General features: G+C 38.1%; 1 protein-coding gene and 1 long non-coding RNA gene across 5 annotated transcripts in view; one reads left to right on the top strand and one right to left on the bottom strand.

The window, feature by feature from the left end:
• Nucleotides 1-12047, bottom strand: part of GABRA4 (gamma-aminobutyric acid type A receptor subunit alpha4) — a 67502-nt gene that overhangs the window by 19673 nt on the left and 35782 nt on the right. The window lies entirely within an intron of this gene.
• The window catches only part of LOC123596036, a 49831-nt gene that overhangs the window by 34956 nt on the left and 2828 nt on the right, over nt 1-12047 (top strand). For 3 of the 4 annotated variants that reach the window (XR_006711493.1, XR_006711491.1, XR_006711494.1), the window contains 2 exons: nt 1094-1176; nt 3036-3173. This is a non-coding gene — a long non-coding RNA (uncharacterized LOC123596036). Of the gene's footprint in view, nt 1-1093; nt 1177-3035; nt 3293-12047 lie in introns of those variants that run through there. The other variant, XR_006711492.1, reaches the window with a different exon arrangement.

Raw genomic sequence — 12047 nt, 5'->3', positions numbered from 1 at the left:
GTAGATGTAGAATATGCAGTAAAGGCAATGCTTTGGAGACACAAAACTGATCAATAGGAGGCAAGATCATCCTTGGAAAGAAATGACTCTTGAACTCAACTTCCTGCTCCGCAGTAAATCTCAAGTCCTTATCTGCCACACCATTCTCAAAGAATCCCCAGTACCCCTCTGGTGATCCTGGCAACACTGATGTCACACTTTAATTTCCCATTACCAGCCATATCATTCCACTGAAGCCGTTCAGGCTGCCATTATAGTATTTTATAGTGTTGATACTTCTTTGAATTTCACCATAGTGGAAACTTTTAGACTCTAGCCAGCATGTTGCAGTCTGAGTTTCCTTCACTTAAAGCATTCAATTTCATCAAATTGCCTACCAAGTGAAATTATATTGAGCACTGGTCACTATAATATTTTAGAGCCATTTGTTTGGAGGCTGTTGATGAAAACAAGCTGACACTACATCTTAAAAAGTTCACTGCAATCACTGACCAAAGGAAACCCATGATAAGAATTGTTCCGTGCCCCATCAAGTATTGCATAGCCCTGTGGTTCACATCTGCCATCTCTTAACCCCCAATATAATGGACTCTCCAGGCCAGGGCCAAATGAATGCTTGCTAAATTACTGATTCACTTCAAATAATGAAATGACACACTATCCCGTGAATATGCCAGGATGATTATAAGACATAAGGTAAGGGATGTGCACAGCCTCAATACCTAGCACAATTCCTGGCACAAATTAACACTCAACAGCTATTTGTTGAATGAACACATAAATGAACGTGCAGAAGCTGAGGTCCTGATGTTTAAGAAAGACTTACCAAACACCGGTGTATTGAAAGTTCCACCCAAATGTCTTGAATCATCATTTGACCATAAAGCACGAATATAAAGCTCAGCAGGACCAAAGAAAATTGGGATCGGATCCATATTCTAAAGCATTGTGGAATTAATAAGTAAAAAGCTAATGCCATTTTGAGATTTTGTTACGCTATGGAAACCTGCGGGTCCCTTGGTTTTAAAGTAATTTTCCAGCATACTAAAAGCAGAACTTTTTTCTCATGTTGTTCTTTCCTTTGTTTCCATAGGAAACAGTGACTTCCAGGCATCTGAGATGACACAACATAGATTGCCAAATTGCATGCCACCCTGCAGTTGCCAAGGAGATAATGTATGTCATTCCTACAAATAACATGTTGCTCACGCCTTCATTTCCTTTATCTAGCTTTTTAAGATATTCTTCGCCTGAACTGAATTCAGATAACGTTCCCTGTGAACTGATGGAAACATTCCTTTTTTAAAAATGTGTTTACCCCATTCCCCCAAGACACTTGATAGCATCACACATGCTGTCTGTGGAAGGTCTGAGCATATTTTATGCTGATTTTGGAACCAGTGATTCAGCAGTTTTCACTGGAAAAAAAATGCATCCTGAATTCTGTCTGCTTGCATTCTAAGTAAAGGTTCAATTAAATCCACACCTGGCACTAACATATTCCAGTTTGAAATGGCCTACCACAAAAGCAGCTGTACTCAGTTGAATTTACATAGGAAGGAAAAGAAGGAAAAGAGTTCTAGCAAGGAAAGGAGGGAAAGATGGATAGAAGGAAGGAAGAAAGGAAAGGACGGAGGGAAGGCAGAAGAGTGGGAGGAAAGCAGGAAAACATGTTTACTGAGCACTTACAGTATTCCAGATTAAACATCCATAAGATGAACCAACAGAATTAGAGAAATTAAACATCTCGGCTGACACCATCCCACTAGCAAGAGGTAGAGTCAGTATTTGAACTCGAGTATGTCTGCTTTTTAAAAAGCATGTGTTTCCCACTTATCTAGTACATCACAAATCACCCCAAACAGTCCCTTTCATGGCTTTGGAGGTTGACTGGACTCAGCTAGGCAGCTGTCACTCAGTGTCTCTCAGGTGGTTTCAGTCAGAGTGGCTGGGACTGGAGTCACCTTGAAGGTGTCCTCACTCACATTTCTGGCAGTTGATGATGGGCCTGTCAGCCAAAATACCCTACCTGTGGTCTCTCCATGTGGTCTGGGCTTCCTTACAGCATGATGGCTGGGTCCCAGTAAGGAGTCTCAAACGAGCCAGCGTCGATGTCATATAGCATCACTTCTACTAGGCACAGAGCCCACCCACCCCCTTGCCAACTAGATTCAAGGTTGAGGTAACACAGACTCTAACCAACATTGTAAGAAATGCATGTCAGATAACCAGTGGAGGAAGGAGCCTTAGTACAACCACCTTGAAAAATGTTTTCTGTCACAATGTATTTCTTGCAATACTCAAAATGCTTCAAACAGCCTGAGATCCAGGCTTCACGGATCTCTTTATGTGGTTGGTAGAGTTAAATGGGGGAGGGAACAGTTAAAATTACCAGTTTCGAAAGAGGAATGGAGCAACTTTTAATGTCAGCTTGATGAATTGTGAAAAAAAAAAAAAAAAAAAAACCTGAACATTGAAATTAAACTTTGGAATGAGTTCCTGATTATTTTTTTGTGTGCTTAGCAGAATCCCTTTTTACTCATGCATTGTCAATTTTCAAAGCATTTGGTTAACATAAAAACTAACTCTACACTAAAATTATATTGTGGCACATTCAAACATATGTTAGCACTATATAATATTACCAAAGAGCACTTTCATCTAATTCAGCTTCTTGGTTCTTTTTGTCCCTAGATAAATGGGAGTTTCCTACATGAATTATAGGTTATACCTGCTCACGTGGGGCATGCATATGTGGAAATAGTAGCACCAAATGAATGGCTGTTACAAAGGCTAACAGTCTATGTGGAGCTATGTTCTTGTCATTTTAATCTATAACCAACCATGAATGTATCAGGAGCCTTCCGGCTAATGCCTTTCTCTTCTGTGCACTCTTTCAAATTGTTCTAAGAGTGAACCTAGCTAGGCCTTACATCATGAGACCATCCAGCTGATCCGAAACAGCCATAAGCCCTCCATTGAACATCCAATTTGTATTTCAACCATTAAAATAATCAAATTTGGTTATCCTCTAGAAATCTATGAAACTATTATCATAAATAAAGAGAACCTCAGCCAGAAAATAAGATATTAATGACATGAAGAAAGAACACCATGGAGTGAGCACAATAATCGGATTGTGGAGAGCTTTCCAACTGAGGAAGAACATTATGGTGAGCTAGTGAAAAAGCAACAAATTCTGTCTCATTGCTTGCATTGCTGAGAGTATACGATTGTGCTTATTCTACTGTGCTAGCAGATTGATCTGGAATAAACATATATAATGTACATATTTGATGTAGCTATTTCTGAACTGACCAGCTCTATCATGAATCAGGCTGCACCACGCAATGCTAAATTAGGTCTAACAAGCAGAGTACCATAATCCCCAAAAAACAGCAGAGTTCTTTCTTTGCCGTATAAGTCCGGCATTACTCTCAATCAGCTCAACATATATGATGAAATCTTAGGATATCCTCAATTAGGGCTTGACAAAAAAAAAAAAAAAAGAAAGAAAGAAATAAAGAAAAAGAAAATTGAAGTGCTAGGGTAACACACAAGGCAATGCCAGCAAGTGACATGGACAAAAAGACTTCTTATTCAGCATTTCTCTTCTCACTTTCATACTTCTGATTTCACCCCACATGTTTCAGCTCCCAATTTTACATCTTTCTGTATCTGGTTTTGTTTTGTTTTTCCACCATGAAAAAGAGCATCTAATAACAAAATCCTTGAAAGTGAAGCAGCAGTATTGATCCGTCTTACATTATAGAACAATTGGCCTGTACCTTCCACCAACACTGCAGCGCAATAAAGACTTGAGATCTTTTTACTTCCCTGTTTTCTTCAATTTTATGTGCCTTGGAACTTAGAAGCTTCATAATGCTATGATTTCCAATACTGTGAGTAGTCTAGCTGCACTTAATGACTGCAAAATGTCATTAACTTAACCAGGAAGTTAATTGTAGCCAATAATTATCTAAAATGGTCTCATGAGGTTCTGAAATCCCCTTTTGATTATAATTTTAAACTTTAACCCCATTATACAATGCCTATTAAAGTCATAAATATCTAGATTATAATTTTACATAATTAACTTAAATCCTTTTGCAAATTTTCATTGCTAGAAAACTGCTTTTTACATTTGCTCTGTTGTTAAGGTGGCTATCTCGTCTATTGGTCAAGCCAGGATATTTTTGTCCTAAACAAAGGCTAAATTGGGTAAACCACAAGGACAAAGTCAACCTACCCATTATACATTAGTTGAAAAAAAAAAACAATAAAAATTTTCAATTTGCTAGGAATTTGAAGACCACAGGGGGGAAAAATGTACGTTTCATTGAAAATATGATTTTAGGTTTTTCCATATTCTATCTCAATGTGCTTCAAAACCTTTCTTTAAGGTATTTTTAGTAATGAAATTGATAAAATAAATTTGGCTACAGCACAAAGGATATTACCCATTGCAAATGTGCAAAAGTGAATGATTTACATAATTTTGAAAAATGAGTGCAATCCATAAACACTGTGGGAAAAAAGGTCGAAGAGAAAAAGAACTTAAATACTGGAAGTACTAAAGGAGAGATTCATTTTTTTAATTAACCAAAAACAAACAGGATTCACCACATAAAATCTAATTCTATTTTTATGAATCGCTCAGGGATACTAATATAACTTTCTGTCAGCAGATCAAGTCCCCATTGACCGTAATCTATTTCAGTCCCGAAATGTATTCTTGCTTTGTGGATAATAGGTAACCTCCTTGGTGCCATTTTTAGATCAGCCCATCGGCAAACATTAAGCAGAAAGCATGTTAACATTTTTTAGGATCAGCTAAGCCTTTGGCAAAGTGGGTTTCTTGCTTGCAGAAGCAGCATAGTAAGCTAACCACAGGGGAGCTGATGCTCTGCATCTGTATAAGCCTCAGCTTCTTCAAGTCAAAATAAAATAAATAAACTAACAACACAATCCTACTGAGAGTATTATGATGCCCACAGAGGATATGTTCCCATCGGCCCCAGGCACACTGAGTACCGGTCCTAGGTTTTGACATTCTTGGCTCCAACCTAAATTCTTGTCTTGAAAACAAATAAACTTAAAAAATGCTAATCACTGTAATCACCAGGATAATTTCTAATTACCTATTTTGCTGTCAAAAAGAAAAAGTTGGTAAAGGAAATTGTTAAGTCAGATATAGGCCTCATCTTCACCTCAAAAGACTGCTTTTGACTTTTTAAACCATTTTTAACCAGTGCAAATGGTGTTTTCATATGGTTCAACTTAATACAAACTGACTTTTGTCAAAACAAATTGCAAGCCCATTTGGTCATGGAAGGGAAAGCCAAGAAGGTCAAGTGCTCAGCCCATGCTCCCTCCATTCATCACTGCTGTCCATATTTTGTTTTGTTTTTTAAGTTTATTTATTTTGAGAAAGAGAGAGAGAGAGAGAGGTGGGGGGCAGAGAGAGAGAGAGAGAGGGAGAGAGAGAGAATCCCAAGCAGGCTTTGCTCTGTCAGCAATGCACAAACCATGAGATCATGACCTGAGCTGAAACCAAAGGTCAGACGCTTAACCAACTGAGCCACTCAAGCACCCCAGTCCTCATGCGTTGGTGGTGGATCTGCCCTAAGAATATAACTATCAAGTTCCTGTATGGTTGTCCAGCTCTTGCTTACTTTCTGTGGAAGCATCTTGGAAGCTCCATAATGCCTTCTTTTCTCACCTTCCAAACAGGATGCCTTTCTAAGAGCTTCTCCATTCAAACCCAGCTCTCAGAAGGGTATTGATTGTACCCTTCTCCCACATAGAATCAGAGGACGTTTCCTTGCGTTCCACATATAGTCTGAACAGCATAGCTGAGCAGGACTCTCACTTCCCATCTAGTGGCCTGTCTATGTCAGTAGCCAGAGTAACCCAAACAAGACTAAGAGTCAAAGGCATGGCCCATGAAAAAGGCAGGGATAATAGTTGCTTCATACGGGAGACTTCCACAGAAACCAGGTGTTTGGGGTCAAGAAATGAGACATGCAGATTTCCTTCAGTAATCTCCAAACTTGGTGTGGGCCTCAAAAAGTGAAAAAGCAATACTGGAATGGGTATTTGGGGTTTTTCTCTATTATTGTGATCATCTAGGACTTCTCTTTCCTGTCATTATTATTATTATTATTATCATTATTATTATTATTAATGCATTGCAGAGACCACATTGCATTCATTCATTCTTTTATCCATTGACTCAGTCAGCCAATATTAGATGAGCATTTACTGGGTGCCAGGCTCTGTGCTAAACAGTGGTCCAAAAGTTCATATTCTTAAAGACTTTTTAAAAACTCTGTCCAGATATTCACATATGCACGTAGCTGATTAAACCAAAAACAATACTATACCCATTTTGTATGTGAAGAGTTGACATTCCACTATTTGGATACAGAGTCCATACCACATTTTGCCAAGTTCTCTTTGAAAATGTTAATCCTCAAGTGCCAATGATACGGCTGAAGAGAAAGTACACATGTGCTAAGTGATGGGGATCCTTCTTCCTTCATATCTCCTCCCTTTATTTTAATGGTACAACTTTTCACTTTCAAGGGACCCCTTGATGTCCCCATTAAACTGATTAGGCTTACACAATCTTTTCAGGGAGGCAAAAATAGAGAGCTCTAACAGAGAAACTAAACCACACACACATCCTCACACCCCCATTCCTTTCTTTTTTTTTTTTAATATTTATTTATTTTTGAGAGAGACAGAGACAGAGTGTGAGGAGGAGAGGGGCAGAGAGAAAGAGAGACACAATCCAGAGCGGGCTCCAGGCTCTGAGAAAGCTGTCAGCACAGAGCCTGATGCAGGACTCAAACTCACAAACTGTGAGATCATGACCCGAGCCGAAGTTGGACGCTTAACCAACTGAGCCACCCAGGTGCCCTGGCCATTTCTTTACTTAAATCCCTTAAAGACAGCCTTTTCTCTGACTCTGGAGCCCACAACTGTTATCTTTCTTTTTTTTTTTTTTAACGTTTATTTTTTCAGAGAGGGAGAGAGAAAAAGAGAGAAAGAGAGACCATGATCAATGAAAGGAGAGAGAGAGAGAGAGAGAGAGAGAGAGAGAGAGAGAGAGAGAGAGAGACTCTCTGAAGCAGGCTCCAGGCTCCAAGCTGTCAGCACTGAGCCTGATGTGGGGCTTAAACTCGTGAATCGCGAGATCATGACCTGAGCCAAAGTCAGGCACTTAACCAACTGAGCCACCCAGGTGCCCCACAACTGTTTTCAATAAGTCAAACAAAAAAAACAAGTGAAAGTAATTTTTTTTAAGTTTTTAGGTTTTGGTTTGTTTTTTTATATATTAGAGAGAAAGAGAGCATGTGAGCAGGGGAGAGGGTCAGGAAAGAGAATCTTAAGCAGGCTCCGTGCTCAGCACAGACCCCAATGAGGGGTTCCATCCCATGAACCCTTGGGATCATGACCAGAGCCAAAGTTAAGAATCAGATGCTCAATGCACTGAGCCACCCAAGTACCCTTAAAATTTTGTTTTAGCCAAATTCCGCCCCCCCCCCCAAAAAAAAAAAAAAGAGAGACAGAGAAAGAGCTTGAGAGAGAAACCAAATTCACTGGACTACATGGTTGGGAGTCATGAGACTGGAGAGAATAAATAAGTCTCCATGCTAGTCATCTATATGAAGATGTTGGAGTTACAAAAATTGAAGTCAAAGTACAAGAGAGAGAAACAGAGGGAGAAAGAAGAGAATCTTGCAGAATAACTAAGGAATATGAAAACTGAGGGTCACTAATAAGAGAGGCTTTGTGAAAGCATAAGATGTGTTATTCAGGCAATGAAGCTAGGCAGGTGAAGAATCTTGTGAAATCTGAAATCCTAGAACACAGAAAACCATGTCCTGCCATAATATCTGAGTGGAAAGTGCCCTCTCCTTAAATTGACCAAAATAGATAATAATCTTTGACCAAAGATATTTTTACGCATAATATCCTCTAATTCATTTAAGTGAAATGAAATAAGTAATACGCAAACTGATAATTCTTGAAACTTCTGAAACATCTGAGGCTGAGTGAAAAGCTAGAGATTTAGCTATGTATATTATGTTGTGAGAAATTAGTCCCTCAAAATAGCAAAAGGGAAATTGGCAGCTTAGCTAAATAAACCAGAAGGAATGAATAATCTTACATAGTAGCTTAGGGAAAAGAATTTGCTGGAAAATGTAGCTAAACATTGAGGGAATTTGTTTCAAGCAGCTGTAATTTTTGAAGCTGATTTTTTTTCACTCTTGAAGAAGGGCTGGTTCACTCACATTACTAACAGAGATGGAAAAAGATCACCAAATTAATAAAAATTTGAAATGCCTTTAAAAAAAAAACTTCTAGGGGCACCTGGGTGGCTCAGTCGGTTGAGCGTCCGACATCGGCTCAGCTCATGATCTCACGGTTCGTGAGTTCAAGCCCGCTTTGGGCTCTGTGCTGACAGCTCAGACCCTGGAGCCTGCTTCAGATTCTGTGTCTCCCTCTCTTTGTCCCTACCCTGCTCATGCTCTGTTTCTCTCTCTCTCAAAAATAAATAAACATTAAAAATAATAAAAAGTAAATTTAAAAACCTTTTAATAAAATGTCACTGATGGAAATATGTGGTTCCTTCATATATTGCTATCCCTGGCACTTGAGCCCATGTCTCAGTTGTATGAGGAATGAAATCAACCAGTAAGTATTACTCAAGTACTTGCTAGGTACTTAGCGAGTTTGTTCCAGATGTGCTAGAGGAATAATGGAGTAAATGGAGAAGTCATAAAAATTCCAGGAATATAGGAATAGTTTATTAATCATACAGCAATTCCAGAATGATCCTTAGGCTAGTCCATAAATATCACAAACAAAACTAATGATATTTATAGTAATGAGCTAGCTCATTTCCTTGCTATTCTCCTGCATCTGCTGGCCACCAGTAAAATACACCTCACTGGTAGTCTGAGTTCTCCCACCATGCCCTCCCAAAGTTCAGGATGCTTCTTAAAACGTGCCCTGATCCCTACAGAATATTTGCTCCTCTTGATTATTTACATCACTATACTCTGCCACCTGAAATAGTATTAATTCATTTAGGGCAAAAAGGTCTCTTTTGAACTCCTTTAAAATTTTCCCTACAACCTTTAGAACGATTCTTCTGAACATATATTCTAAGTAAACATTGTTAATTGAAGATATAAACGTGTAAGACAGGTTATTTCAAATAAAAAATAACAGTCATACTTTTGAATGTTTTTAACTGTTTAAAATGTCAAAAAGTGGTAAAACTAGGGACTGCTCTATAGTTTGTCGACATGACTGCACTAAATCAATTTGTCATTTTTAGCCTTGACAAAATTTTTATGTATTTTATGCAAACCTGGGCATTTGGAGAGGGTGCCTACTTTTCTGTCATTTTGGCTTCTATGCAACCTAAACTACTAGCTAAGGGATAGGGCTTGTTATAATCGGGATAGAGTTTCAAAGTAGGGCTTACCCTTTGAACAATGTGAACATGAATACAGCCCTCAGGAAAGCAGGAAATGGGGCGGGGCATGAGTATGGGGCGGTAGGCAGAGCAGAGGGTCAGTAGTGCTGGTGGTGGGTTGTAACTGCAGCCTTCATTCCCACTTGTAAACCTACCCTTTGGAGCCAGGCTACCTGGGCTTAAACCCTGGCCTGGTTACTTACAAGCGGTATGATTTTGAACAAATCACTCAGGCCTCTCAGCGCTTCAATTTCCTCATCTGTCAGGTAGGATGAAGATCAGACAGGACTGCTGTGACAATTATATGGGTTAATATATGTAAAATGCTTAAAATACTCTCTGGCACTTGGTCACATCCGTTGATGCTTTTATTGCCACTGGAATAGTATGGTTTTTGCTATATAGGTGAGCATAAAATAACTTGAATATTTAATTGCATCTGACTCAGTGAACCCAAAAAGACTCATCCTCCTTCTAATCATTTTTTACTGAAGTAAGCACATGTTGAAGAGTATAAAGCAAGCTGGCATTGGTTATAGAGAGTGAATGAGTCTGTAGTAGCACAGATTTTTCAATTAGAAGGAAATTTAGATATTACCTTGCCTAACTCGTTCATCTAACAGAGAAGTGCAAACCCAAATACTGCATTGTGTTATTAAAGCTCCATTGGAGACCTGAGAGTAGAGACAAAATCCCTTTATGCCTCCTTGTTTTCTCTACTGAGAGGCAGCACCATGCATCTGAAAGTGTCCAAAAACACTTCACCAAGGCTTATTTTCCTCAACCATAAAATTATGTGTATAACAACATGACAATTCATCCTGGGGCTCATTGTAGAAATTAGAGATAGCATATGTAAAGTAACTAGCCCTATGCATTATACACATATACACACACATATATGGGATATATATAAATATATACATATATGTACACATCTATATAGTACATTGTAGATGTAGACAATAAAAAAATGATGATCATCATAGTAATGACATGCTACCTCCCCAAATTCCATGTAATATATAAATATGCTTCACAGCTTCTTCCTTTGCCATATTTGTAAACATAGAATACATGAAAATAAAAAAATGGATTTACTATTAATCTATATCTATACCACACACATACACACACACACACACACACACACACACACACACACACACACCCTACACTGTATTATACGTTTATAAGACACCTTACTCTTTCCTTGAACACTAATACAGCTAATGTATCTAGCCTTCCTAATACAGCATTAAAATTATGGCATTTCCCATTCTGTAGAAATAAACAGACTAAATTTTTAATCATGCTGCTAATGTTGGCATTTTTCTACCCATGTGATTATTATCAATAGTCACCAAAATATGCACATTATGGTTTCAATGAGCTACTAAAACTGATTGTTTCTCCTCCATTTGTCATTTTGAATGATGTCCCTTAACTTGCCACTTTTTGCATTTCAAAAAAATAATGTGAAGTCTCAGCTTAATTCTCTCTGAGATAACTTATTACCCTCTCTGCTTCTCTTTCACAGCATTTTGTACATTAATCGTTATTTAATTATTTGAAATTAATCATTGAATGTTGACCTTCAATACTATTCTCATATCTATGAAGGGAGTGAGTACAGTATTCCTAGCATACTGACACTTAATAGGTATTTCATAAATATGTTCATAAATATAATAGGTTCCCAAAATGTAACTGAATATAGAGATTGGTATTTCAGCAGATAGATCTAAGGTAGCAGCGAAGATTTGAGAGTAAGTTCCCACTACTAAAAGTTTGCTTGTATTAATCTAAAACCAGGATTCAGACAACACTTTTATATACTAACTATGCTACTAACTCACAAGACTAACAGCCTCTCCCCTTCACTAGACAACACTCCTAGGTTTTGCCTTTGAATCCTGCGTGCCCTGCATGGTGACTGTGCATAGCAGTTGTTTGGTAAATGCTTGTTAAATGACTAGACTTGTTTTCAAGGATTAGCAACAAGACAATTTCTCATGAAGCTGCACAAGACACGTAATAATACAAAAAGATAAAAAATACGGCTGGGAATGAAACAAAATTCTGTTATTCTTGACATAAATCATACAGTTTAGTAATTGTGCGATTAAGCAATGACTCATTGCCTAAAAAGAATTACTAACTACAGAACATCCTGTACCAAACAAGGTATGGGCTTGGGGAGGTACAATTTATATATGATTTAAAGAATGTCATTAAACTAGTGTCACAAACATACGTAAATGTCAAGTGAACTGACAGCAGTGCTTCATGTCCTTTTGCAAACTGCCAAGGGAACTTTAAACTAAGTTAAGAAATGAAAGAAATATGGACAAATGGAAAAATGAAAGTTTCTTGCATGTTAGCTTAAACTATTTAAAGAATAGCATTTCCAAGTGGAGTTTCGAGAACGATTAAAACGAAAATCTGAAACTGACCTAGTTTGTACACCCTGTTGCAATGAAATGATGCTTGTGTATTACCAATCACTAGGAAATCGTTGTATTTAACACTGATGTTGCTAACAGTCATT

Source organism: Leopardus geoffroyi, chromosome B1 (genome assembly GCF_018350155.1).
Source record: "Leopardus geoffroyi isolate Oge1 chromosome B1, O.geoffroyi_Oge1_pat1.0, whole genome shotgun sequence".
Classification (NCBI taxonomy): Eukaryota; Metazoa; Chordata; class Mammalia; order Carnivora; family Felidae; genus Leopardus; species Leopardus geoffroyi.
This window is presented reverse-complemented; position numbering and strand designations above follow the sequence as displayed.